Genomic DNA, 12,927 nt, shown 5'->3' on the forward strand with positions numbered 1-12,927 from the left:
TTTATATCAGCAGCTATTAGCTGTGTTAGGGTAATGCTAGCCCCTGGTAACCAAAGGGTGCCTCCATGTGCAGGCCACGTCTACCCGATCATGGGGTTCAATAAGAGAAGATGTTGAGTTGTGTCCAACTGTGTGGTGCCTCACACAGACTGCGTTCCAAGTCTGACGTCTGTTTTGTATGTTCCCCCCTGCCTTGCCTTTCTTCAGCCTTATGTCCTGTTCCATTGCCCAACTGCTGGGCAGGCTCTTTACTTCCCTGAGGGCGCAATGATTGGATCACCCCAGCAGCCCTTTGACTGGACAAAGAAGGGGTTCCTGGGTGATTTTTGCACAGTTATACCAGAGATCAATTACTTTGAAACGGGGGGGGGAGGGTGGTAGTGGGGAGCAGTGTTGTCAGACCCTGCTTGGCACAGAGTACTAGATATTGAGGGAGGCTCTTTATAGGTCTGCAGGAAGATGGGCCATCAGCAACGCGCTGTCCTGCCATTCTGTGAAGCAACATTTGGGCATCTTCCTGCCCAAGTCTGTGTTTTGGCTGGCTTTGTTTCTAGGGCACAGCTGGATTAGTTCTGCTAAATATTTATTCTGGAAAAATTAGCCTACAATTTTTCCTTGGACTTCTCATTGCATTTTGGGTAGTGGATGTTGAATATTCACTAGATATTTTTGAGCTTCTAAAGCTGATCAAATATTCACTGGATAATTGAATTTGCCATCCAATTTCACTATTTGCTATGTGACTAATAGTTGGTATTTGATTGACATGCTTTAACATGTCATATTTGACTGTATTTGATACTTGACAGCTTGTGAAATTTGACAATGCTTTTGGCTTGTTTGGACCCTAAAGTGTGAGCCTGATCTGACCTGGATAGCTCAGGGAAGCTTAATCTCATTAGAAGCTAAGCAGGACTGTTTGGGTTATTAAATGGATGGGAGACCTCCAGAGAAGACCAGGGTGCTGGGGCAGAAGTGTTTGTCTCTTGTCTTAAAAACCCATGCAGGGCTTGCAATCAGTCACCTATGACTTAATGGCACTTTCTACCACCAAAGTATAAGTATAATGTTTAAACTGAGAAAAAGGTCCCAAACAACATTTGGGGAAATTTTGACAAATGTAGAATGTTTTGTGTATGTGTGTAATTTTACACATAGTCGTACCATCTATTTTGGTACCTCCAATGAATATAATTTTTATCTTCATGCTCTTCTAATGCCATTAAGATTTTGGCACTTACATAGACATTTCTCTAATATCTGTTCCAATATACTATAAAATGACTCCAGTTTCCATATTATGTCCAAGATTAGCTTTTTCCCGCCTGCATGTGTTACCAGAACTGCTTTTTATAATGGGGAAATTAGCTTAGCAGTCTGGAACTAAAATTAGCGCAGATCTTAACCAATGTTTATGGAGGTCCCGATTCCAGACACTCGAGTGACAAAGAGGCAGACTACAAATAGGTTCAATAAACATGTGTATTTACTAATAGTGTGGCGTAAGCCTGAACTTGCACATACATACAAGAAAGCATACAAGGACTAGGAAATGCAGAGTAAGAAATATAGAGACGGTTGCTTGAGCAGGTGCCCACGATGATAAGGGAAATACAATCCTGAAGTGGAGCAGAGACACGACAGCGAGGTGGTCCAATGCCAGCAATGGATCCACGGACAGACAGCAAGGGGTCTGGATAGGAATGGCACGCGCACCATGCGGTCTGAGAGACCAGCTTAAATACCCCAAAACGTACCCTGGGGCTGGTGCTGTACTTGGTGGTTCTCACAGATTAAAACAAAGGCTTTTAATGGGCTACTGAATGGCTTAGATGGGCCACTTTAGGAATCTGATTATGTTAAGTGACACCTCAGGACGAGGGGACAAAGGAGGGAGGGGGAAATCCGAGTGGGCTGAATGGGTGTTCCAGCGGACAGGGCTTGCCCTGATGTCATCAGCTCTGGAATGCGGAGGTTTCTTTGAGATGCATTCTCTAAGTGCTTAGGATGGTCGGCACTTAGCTTCTTCTCTGGGGCGGCTCCTAAGATATGTAGAGCGGGGCGAGGTTCTCTCGCTGCGGACGTGGGGTGTCCGCTTCACCAAAATGGCTTCCCCAAGCAGGCTTCTTCTCTCAGTCTTCCAGCTGCCTAAGAACATGGTCGCCAGCTGGGCATGGCGGAGGCTGGTTAGCAGGTTGCCCGGTAGCGAGGGCAGGCTCGGGGACCGACCCGGTGGAGGCTCCAAGCGGGAACTGACCAGGGAGCGCCTGGCCAGGCTCGCTGGAGGTTTCCCTGGCAGGCACCCGGCTGCTAGCAGCGGCTTGGGCCCAGATGAGGCAGGCTTCCATGGAGGCAGGGGGAACAGCACGTAAAACACAGTCCATAACAGGAAACAGGCGCGGTCCGTGGAGGATGGCAATGCAGGCACGGGGCACATGTGCAACGAAGTCCAAACACACACTGGGAGGTCCAGATATAGGTCTAGGCAGGGCTGCCCAGGAAGAAAGTCCTTTGTGGAGTCATCCAAACAGGGGGTCAGGAGACTAACACAGTCTATTGCAGCAGCAAGGTAATTAGCAAGCAGGCAGGAAACTGACATGTGTATCAGAGCACACACGTGCAGGGCAATCTTTGGTGCAGCAGTAAAACAGCAACACAGGAAATTTTAACACAGTCCATGGCAGGCCTTAAAGCAGGAGAGGGGGCCTACTTGGCAACAATCCCCCCCCTCGGAGACCACGTGACGTCAGGTGTGTGGATCTCTGAACTTGGCTTCAAAGGCAGGATGAGCGGCCATCGGGTGGTCAAGTTTCGAGCAAAGAAGGAGAGGGAAGGGAAGGAGGGGGAGGTGTCACGTAAAAATTTGGTTTGGAGAACCACCTAGCCGAATGAGTGAATTTGGATCAGCCAATGGGCTGCAGGTCTCTGGGTCCACACCAGGAGGTGTGCTAAGTGCAACCGTTAATATAAATAGCAATGAGCAATTCATATTTATACATACATACGAGTAATTCATAAAATTAAAGCAAACAGTTCATGTGAGCATGAGGCTGAGGTAAAAGCAATTCATAGCGGATTCAAGGTAGCAATTCATAAGGTTAAAAACAAGGCAATTCATGGGTCAATTCATGAATGCGGGATTAAAAGCGGGCTAATTCATATACAGCTAAAAGCAGAAGTAATTCATAGAACAATTCATAGAAGGAGTAATTCATATATGATGAAAGTGAAAGGTGCAAGCAGGGCATAACTCATAGATACAAGATTAAAAGTGAGGCAATTGATAGGATATTTCATAAAGGATTAAAATCAACATATATATATATATATATATATATATATATATATATATATATGTGAGATTGAAAGCAATAAATTAGGAGACTAAAACAACTCATAGATAAAAGCAGCAATAATAAAAGCAAGTACGTGGAATCAATTCATGAGGGTAGGCGGCGGAAGGGCTCATGGGGCAGAAAAATAAAATTCGCAATTAAAAGACCAATTCATACAGTCAGATTAAAACCAAATTCATAAAGTTTAAAATCAATTACTAAATAACCTTTAAAAGAGACCGTTCAGGAGGGGTCCCAGTTAAAACCCAATTCATAAAATGTTAAATAGGCTAAAATTGATTGCGGCGGAGGGATTCAGGTTAAAAGGCAATTCATAGAGTTAAAAGAAAATTCATAGGAATAAAATTGATAGGGGGTGATTAAACGATCCCAGTTCATGGGAGGATCATAGGCGCACTTGCAATAGACAGAGTGAGGGGTTAATTCGTGACTAAATTCATAGAGGTGAAATTCATAAAAGTCAATGAACAGAAGTTCATGGAGAACTTAAAACAATAGAGTGGCAAAGATCACAGACGGCTCAGTCTGCAGTACAGCTGCTGGACTGGGTTGCATATATACAGGAACAAGCAAGCTTAGACCATGCGTCCCAAAACGCACTTCCACCCCCCCCTTGCTGTCCGCGTCAATCCGCAGAGCAGGGTCGGTGAGTGGCGAGAAGGGCACTGTCTATTAGGTGGGGCTCGAATGAGGAGTCCCAGGGCACTAAGCAGGCCTTCCAGCTTGTTGCTCTGGGGAACTCCTGTGCGGGGGCTCCTTCCTATAGCATGTATATTTCAGGGGGGACGTCCTTACGTCGAGCGAGGGTTGGCTGTACGTTAGGCGGGATTATGCAAACTCACCCCAGGGATTCCTGGGTGCCTAGACTATGTGGCTTTCAGGTGCCCCTTGCTCGGTGGCGGGCTGCTCTTATTTTGCGGGCTGAGAATTGTCCGAAAAATTATTTTTAAGTAGGTGTGGTTAGGGTTGAAGGTATGTTTTATGATGGTTTGCTTTGCTTTGCCTTTTTTCCTCTGCTTTTTTTTCCAGGACCTCATCTATGTATTTCAACGGACCATCTTTTTTCCTAGGAACAATTTTTGGAGGGACTCCCTCGGGAGACCCCCATTTTCAGGTTAAAAAAGAAAAACACACAAAGCAAAGCACACGGGCGCGGGGTACTTTCAGGTTGCCCTCACTTGGAAGGCCTGGCATGGCTTCATTATAACTTCAATATGTCTCCATTATAACTTCAATATGTCTCCCCCCCTTCTTTTCCCTTATACTGTACGGGCAAGGGAAAAGATCACGTTAGACGGGGCGGGCAGCTGCTGGCGGAAAGGGGCCGAAGCGAAGCCGAGGACGCTCGGCGGCGTTTGGGGAAAAGCGGCGGAGGCGGCCGAAATCTTTCGGCGCCGCTGGGTCTGGGTTATTCAGGGGTCATCTTGGCGCGGGGGATCCTGGCTATGTAAATGAGGCACATTGCTCCTTGTGCGTAGCGAACGCACCTCAATAACACATTCCAGTGGTAACATATTTACAAAACACTGGCGGGTCTTTTACCTTTGCACTAAAGCGTACTGGATGGTGGCGCCGTATAGCAACTCACCATGACGAATAGGAACATTAGTAAAAGAGGGGTGTCAGGTCTCCTGGGGGTCCTTCTCAAGGGGAGGCATGGCCTTCAAAGCCAAAGCCGACTGCTATGCAAAAGCATGGGTTGGCAGGTGAGACCCCGAATCTGCGCAGATGCAGGATCTACACCAGCACGGCGGGTGAAACATTTTCAAACAAAGGGATCACCTTTTTTGGTGGTCCCAATACTTTGAAATAAGGCAATCACCTTTTGGGCTAAAGCCTTCCCAAAACTTGCCACAAGGCAACTCTCTTTTGCCTGTGTAATTTTTTTCCGAACATGCGGCTTAAAATCCAATTAAGAATCACTTTTGCTGGTGGTCCTATTTGGCTTTGGTTGCCGTGTTCCCCCGATACTCAGAGTCCCAACTGTGGGGCCCGCCTAAGGAGGTTAAAGAATAGAACCGAAAAGAAATAGCAAAAACACTAAATGATTATAGGAAGCTAAGTTGGCTTTTTAAATCTAAATTCAAAAGGGAATTGGGCTTCAGGTCCACACACACATAAAGTTAAGACTGCACAACAAAAAAGGACGGGGGCTGCGGGGACTTGAACTCAAGTCTCCTCAAGGTGGCTTTTCCACTCCTGGTTCCAATCCCTTCCAAATTCTGAGAGGGAACCAGTGATCACATTTATTTGGGCTTACTTCAGCCTGGGAGAGGACAAAAGGAAGAACTGGGAGGAGGTCAGAATCCTGGTCTGGCCAGTTTTTCCATTTCAATGAGGGGTGGGGGTGTAGCACTGAGTGGGAACAGTCTGTTTTAGATGCTGCTAGCAACTGGGATTCTTTCTGGAGTCTGCTCACTTGCATTATTACATTCCTGACTGCACTTACTGCTGGAGGCTCTACCTTTTCATTAAGTTTTGGGCTTGAGCATTTTAAAATGAGGAAACAGATACACAAATGCCTCTGAATTAGTTCAAGCACCATTAAACCACACAGGCACAACATAATCTTTTCTTCAGGGGTGTTGGTCAGGGAAGGCTGAGAGAAAGCTCTTTGGTGTGTAGTTGCAAGCACTGGATTTTGAAAGAAATTTAAATCTTTTAAAGGAACTGCATTTTTACTTTGGTTTGCCTGTTTTTCAGGATCATTGCAAGAGGGCACAGTCACGGTGGGCTGTGTATAGCTTGGCTGGGGGCATTCTATGGGAGCCAAGACAATTGCTTGGGGAATGACTTTTAAACTCTGCACATGCTCAGAGGCTAAAGTGAATTCTGGCTTCTTGGGCATGGGAGCTGAGGCAGAAATTGGAGGCAAAGGTGACTGACTACCTGTTTCACTGGCTTTGGCGGGGCGGGGCGCTGATTCAATCACTGATTGTTCCTCTATAAAGTCTTTAATCTGGCCTCAGTGAGTCTCTGGGATTCCAGGAGATTTTGCATCAGGGTTTTTAAAGTGGCAGTTTCATTATTCTGGTTCTCCAGCAAAGCCTGCATGTTAAGGAATTTATTGTGGAGCTGCTCTTTCTCTATTGTGCAAGCATTTAATTTTTCTTTTATTTCCTCATTCTCTTTATTAAGCTCATTTATTTTTAAATTCTGTTCCCTGTTTACACTTATGAGTTCATGGATTCTATTTTGCAGCTCTGCCAGGTTTCTTTCAGAGGTATCTGGCAAAGTTGGTGCTGGGTTCTGGGTGCGAATCACCCTCTGGGACCTTTCCTTCTCTTTTTTAAGTTCCAAGCTATTTTTAGTTCCCGGAGGTCGAAGGCTAGCCTCAACCTTTGGCCTTCTCCCATGGGCAGTTAAGTGGAGAATAATGTGTGACCCCCGGGCATCCCTATTGGAAAAAGGGGTTCCCAGCTGGTGGCGGTTCTCCTATTACTGTAGCCACTGGCTGTGTATGTTGGGGAGGGCCATTCCTAAAGATGTCTAGAAGGGCGGAGAGAAGCACTGAAGTGGGCCGCTGGTGGAAGACCTCCATGTCTGCCCCATGATCCTTGAGCCGCTTCCAGAGTTCCCAGTGGAGTGAGTCCCTGGCTGGCGGCGGGCTGCCTAGGTCAGAGGGCTCCTCATGGTCCTTTGGCTGCGGTCTGCAGGAGTCAGCCTGACTTGGGGGAGGGTAGACCTGGTGATTGTATGTGTGTGGTGCCCGAGGGGGCGGGGGTGCCGAGGGCAGCGCAGGTCTCCAGGGCTCAGAGGGTCCCTGCGGGGAGGAAGGGTAGTGACTGGGGGTGGGCGCAAGGGTTACTCCTGGATGGGAGTCCCTCTGGCTGCAGCCCCGAGTGAAGCTACCGCTTCTCCCATGCAAGATTCCACCTCTAGGCTCTGAGTACGAGCTATGCCCTTGAGGCCGATATTGGGAGTGGGGACCGTGGTTGGCATAAGTGATGGTCTGAATGGGCTCAGTCTCCTTCCTATGGAGGGTTGGGGGCTTTACATGGCGGATGGCTCCGGTTTCTTGCAACAAGCCGGCAATGCTCCTAATGCAAGATTCCAGTTCCCCCCATGTAACGCTCCCGGGCTCTATTCCTGCTAGGGCCATGTGGGTGGTGCCATTAAGTCTGTCTATGACTGCCGCTCTAAAATCATGGTTATCAAAATCTGTGACATCATCATCGTCTATGGCTGCCTCTTCGGCTAGCTCGGCAAGAAGCTGTTTTCTGGCTAAGTATGCCTCGGGGTCTTCCCCGGGTTTCTGGACCTTGGCAATGTATAGGGCCCTCAAACTTTTAGTGGGCCATAGGAATGAGCAAAGCTCTTTAATGGATCCGTACTGACTGCGGGTGGCCAACTTTCAATTGGAAACATAGGCGTTAAGACCTGAAACTAAATCGGAGGTGGCACAGTGGCTGGCCAGCTGAGCCACATCTGAGCCATTAGCGGTGGGCTGCAAGGTGACTACATGGGTGAACCACTGGATGGCAGTTTCTCAGTTTAGGGGCCCCAAGCGATCGGCTATGGCCTGGAGCTCATTGGGTCTCCAATTGCAGGATTCCTTTATGACCTGATCGGTCTTTTTGCCCTTTTCATCTGTGGAGCTAACTTCTCTGGTTGCCACTGAGTGACAGGGCTGTGTGGTTCCTTCAGGCTGGGGCGGGTAAGGTGCCCAGCTATCGGTACTGTCTTCGGGGAGGGCCAAGAGGGCGGCGGGATGCACGGTGGAAATTACGGCCTGCTGCATTCCTAGGTGCTGTTTTAGGGCCTCTAGCTCCCTTTTACAGGCAGAGTGGTCCACGGCAGCTGTTTTGGAGTGGTTGTGCTCTGCCATGAACTGGGCGGCATGGGTTAGCTTAGCGATTCTTTCCTGCCCCTCAACTAAAGCGTGCTCAGCCATGTCAGCACGAGCGGTGGCCACTTCAGCCTTGTGCTGAGTGTCCTGGAGGGCAGTGGTTAGTCCCTGCTTCTCTAAAATAAAGTTGACGCGTTCGGCGCACCACTCAACTGTTTTTTCCTCATGGTCCCTTTCCTGTTCAGCTATTTTGGCCCTGAGGCTCTGGATCTCTAGACGCAGGGCATCCTGTTCTCGCTCTGATTTCTCCTCCAGCTCCTTCCTCTCCTTGTCCTGGGCTACTCTGAGCCTCTCTACTTCTCGCTCACTATCTTCCTGAGCCTTCTGTATTTTATCAATGAGGGACACGCTGTCCTGTAAGGCTGTGAAAAGTGCCCAAGTCCCATATCTGTCCTTTTTACTCGAGTTGGGCTTCTCCTTCTCACAAAAATCTTTAAAAGTGTCTCTGACTATCTGGAGCAGGTTGGGTCCCTTAAAGGAACCGGCTTCCCAAGGGCACTCTTCCTTCTTAACTATCCATTTCTCCAGGCGGGGCATGGTGGGGTTTGCCCGGTACATTTTTCCTTTCCTTTGGGGCTGATCTGGGGGAGGTTAAGGAGTGGATCAGCAGCTCTACGGGTGGGGCAATTAGGGCCTTTAAAAGCTTTCCTCTCTATGGGCCATTTAGGGTTATTTTCCTTTGGGTCCTCAAGGAGTTTTAAAAAGAGTTTCCAGGGGTATTAAGGGGTCCTACTCTTAGGTCTACAAGGGTATTTAAGGGTCCTACACTTGGTTCTTCTCCACCGGGGGAGAAGGAAAATTCCTATTCCTGTTTCAAGCTTGCCTACAAGCCACAGGACCAGGAAAATTCCAGACTAGCAGCGGCGCTGCCCGGTGTACTGACTCTGAAGGTGCTCTCAAGCTCTCTAAGCCCAAGAACAAAACGTTCAGTGCTTCCAAGCCTCTGCTCAGAAGCTAAAACTCAGGGGTCTCCCAAGCCTGTGCTCGGAAAACCAGAAATGCTCCCAAGCCTCTGCTCAGAAGCTAAAAATGCTCTCAAGCTCTCTGCTCAAGAACTAAGCTCAAAGTGTCCCTAGGCCTCGTGCTCAGAGACAAACGGTTAAACTGTCTCCAAGCCTCGACCAAAAGACTAAAAGTGCTCAAGGACTGCCTCTGCACATCCCCAAGCGAAAGTGCCCAGGAGTAAATTTACTATACTCCCAAGCGGAAAAGCGCTCAAGAGTCCTACTAACTCCCAAGCAAAAATGCACCCAAGAGTCCAAAACAACTCCCAAGCGAGGTGCGCCTAAGAGTCTAACATAAAACTCTCAAGCACAGTGCGGCCGGCTGCTGCGGGGCTTCAAGAACCTGGCTTTAGATTCCCAAAGCTACACTGAACGAACGGACTATCGATCCCTTCACGTTTCCTCCGGAGTGGGGATTGAAGCCTAAGTGCTGGCAGGAACAGGGTTTGGATGGACTTAGGAGAGACGGGGGAGGGCGGAAGAGAATTTTATATGTGCTGCTTCAGAAAATATAGAGCCTACTTCTGGGATCCCACCCACATAGACGCGTTTAGGTGGCCCGGAAGGTGGCCAGGAACTTCACCAGTTCAGAGGTCCTCACCCACAGATACACCGGTTATAACGGCCGTAAAGCCTTGCAGTGCACAAAATAAGGCGAGTAGTCCGAAACTGGCTGAAGGAGGAAATGGGGAAAAGCCAACCCACAAGATAGAAATGCTTGCTAGAGCCACACACACTCACACTTTTAATTCCCTGAGCTAAATTGCGCTCTATACCTAGAGGTCCGGAAAATTTTCCTCTACGACAGTTCGCTGAAAACATGCGTGTCGACTCACATGGATTCACATGAACCGGGTTATGCCCGCAATCTCCACCAGTAAATTGTTACCAGAACTGCTTTTTATAATGGGGAAAGTAGCTTGGCAGTCTGGAACTAAAATTACCACGGATCTTAACCAATGTTTACGGAGCTCCCAATTCCAGACACTCTAGTGACAAAGAGGCAGACTACAAATAGGTTCAATAAACACGTGTATTTACTAATAGTGTGGCGTAAGCCTGAACTTGCACATACATACAAGAAAGCATACAAGGACTAGGAAATGCAGAGTAAAAAATATAGAGACGGTTGCTTGAGCAGGTACCCACGATGATAAGGGAAATACTCACAATCCTGAAGCGGAGCAGAGACACGACAGCGAGGTGGTCCAATGCCAGCAATGGATCCACGGACAGACAGCAAGGGGTCTGGATAGGAATGGCACGTGCACCATGCGGTCTGAGAGACCAGCTTAAATACCCCAAAACGTACCCTGGGGCTGGTGCTGTACTTGGTGGTTCTCACAGATTAAAACAAAGGCTTTAAATGGGCTACTGAATGGCTTAGATGGGCCACTTTAGGAATCTGATTATGTTAAGTGACACCTCAGGACGAGGGGACAAAGGAGGGAGGGGGAAATCTGAGTTGGCTGAATGGGTGTTCCAGCGGACAGGGCTTGCCCTGATGTCATCAGCTCTGGAATGCGGAGGTTTCTTTGAGATGCATTCTCTAAGTGCTTAGGATGGTCGGCACTTAGCTTCTTCTCCGAGGCGGCTCCTAAGATATGTAGAGCGGGGCGAGGTTCTCTCGCTGCGGACGTGGGGTGTCCGCTTCACCAAAATGGCTTCCCCAAGCAGGCTTCTTCTCTCAGTCTTCCAGCTGCCTAAGAACATGGTCGCCGCTGGGCATGGCGGAGGCTGGTTAGCAGGTTGCCCGGTAGCAAGGGCAGGCTCGGGGACCAACCCACGGGAGGCTCCAAGCGGGAACTGACCAGGGAGCGCCTGGCCAGGCTTGCTGGAGGTTTCCCCGGCAGGCACCTGGCTGCTAGCAGCGGCTTGGGCCCAGATGAGGCAGGCTTCCATGGAGGCAGGGGGAACAGCACGTAAAACACAGTCCATAGCAGGAAACAGGCACGGTCCGTGGAGGATGGCAATGCAGGCACGGGGCACATGTGCAACAAAGTCCAAACACACACTGGGAGGTCCAGATATAGATCTAGGCAGGGCTGCCCAGGAAGAAAGTCCTTTGTGGAGTCATCCAAACAGGGGGTCAGGAGACTAACACAGTCTATTGCAGCAGCAAGGTAATTAGCAAGCAGGCAGGAAACTGACATGTGTATCAGAGCACACGCGTGCAGGGCAATCTTTGGTGCAGCAGTAAAACAGCAACACAGGAAATTTTAACATAGTCCATGGCAGGCCTTAAAGCAGGAGAGGGGGCCTACTTGGCAACACATGGAGCCTAGCTAGTTGTGTAAGGTTAATTGTGTACAGCAAACCCAACATTCTTTTAAAGCCGTCTTTCGGCGGGGGCGTCGTCACACTTTCTGCTTCTTGGCTGTTTCAGGTTTTGCTATTACGGAGCTCACCGCTGAGTGCTCTGCCTCTGTGTCTGTCTCTCTCTCTCATGGAAAACAAGTGGTGCGGAGGGCAGGGATGTGCCTCTTGCGGACGGAGGACCAGAGGGGGCTGTAGATCTTGTGTCCTCCACCATTTCCCCATAATCATGACTGCACAATTATGCGACATCCGTTGGCCATCTAGTCCAGGTGATGAAGAGTGTTAACAATTGTTAGAGATTCCCAGCATTACATGGACGAATCTAAGAGTGAAAAGTTCCAGTGAATAGGAACTTTACCAGGACTTTCCTACAGACTAATGAATGTAGTATATTTAATATTATAAGTAAAATTATGTTCAAAATAATCTTTTGCTTCATTTCTACACTTTTGATTTCATTTAATTTTGACCTTATTTATACATTTGTTTTATTTACTTCATGTGTACTCTGCCTTTCTACCCAATGAGGACTCAAACAGCTTATGTTGTTCTCTTGACCTCAGTTCTAGAGCTAGCAGGACTCTAATCTGGAGAGCCGGGTTTGATTCCCCACTCCTCCACTTGAAGCCGACTGGGTGACCTTGGGTCAGTCACAGCTCTCTCAGAACTCTCTCAGCCCCACCCACCTCACACGGTGATTGTCATAAGGATAATAATGGATAATAATGACACACTTTGTAAACCGCTCTGAGTGGGCATTAAGTCCTGAAAGGCGGTATATAAATTGAATGTTATTATTTTATTCTCACAACAACAGTGTGAGGTTGACAGTGTTAGGCTGAGAGTGTGCAGCTGGTGCTAGGTTGTGCAGCAAGCTTCCATAGGAGAGAGGGGGATTCAAATCCAGGTTCCCGACATCCTTGTATGGAAGTTTAACCAGTACACCACACTGGCCTTTTGAATATTTATGACTCTTGCTTAGAACACTAGTCCCCACAGAAGCAGCTTTGTTCCAACCTGGGCACTGCTGTTCTATGACAGCTGTTCTTTCGTATGTGGCAACCTTTTCCTGGGTGCCTCAGATGCCAAGAATTATTGTCCTCCATTCAAGCAAACCACACTTGACTACCGAGAGCAGAATTCAAATTCAACATCAAAAATGGTCTCTGTGAAGATCCTAATGGATGGACAAGGCGGAGCGTGCCCTCTGGGGATGGGAGGAGGACCAAGCCTGCTTCCTGACTGTCCCTGGAGCTCCCGTCCCGTCTTAGTCCCCTGTGTCTGGGGTCTGTTTCTTGGTGATGTAACCATGTGATGGGGTTTGGGGAACTGGCTATGTTATCAGAAATTATTTAACATCTTTTTTGCCTTTATATGCCTTCCTCCCTGGTTGAACAAT

This window comes from Eublepharis macularius, chromosome 16, assembly GCF_028583425.1.
Source record: "Eublepharis macularius isolate TG4126 chromosome 16, MPM_Emac_v1.0, whole genome shotgun sequence".
In the NCBI taxonomy this organism is placed as follows: Eukaryota; Metazoa; Chordata; class Lepidosauria; order Squamata; family Eublepharidae; genus Eublepharis; species Eublepharis macularius.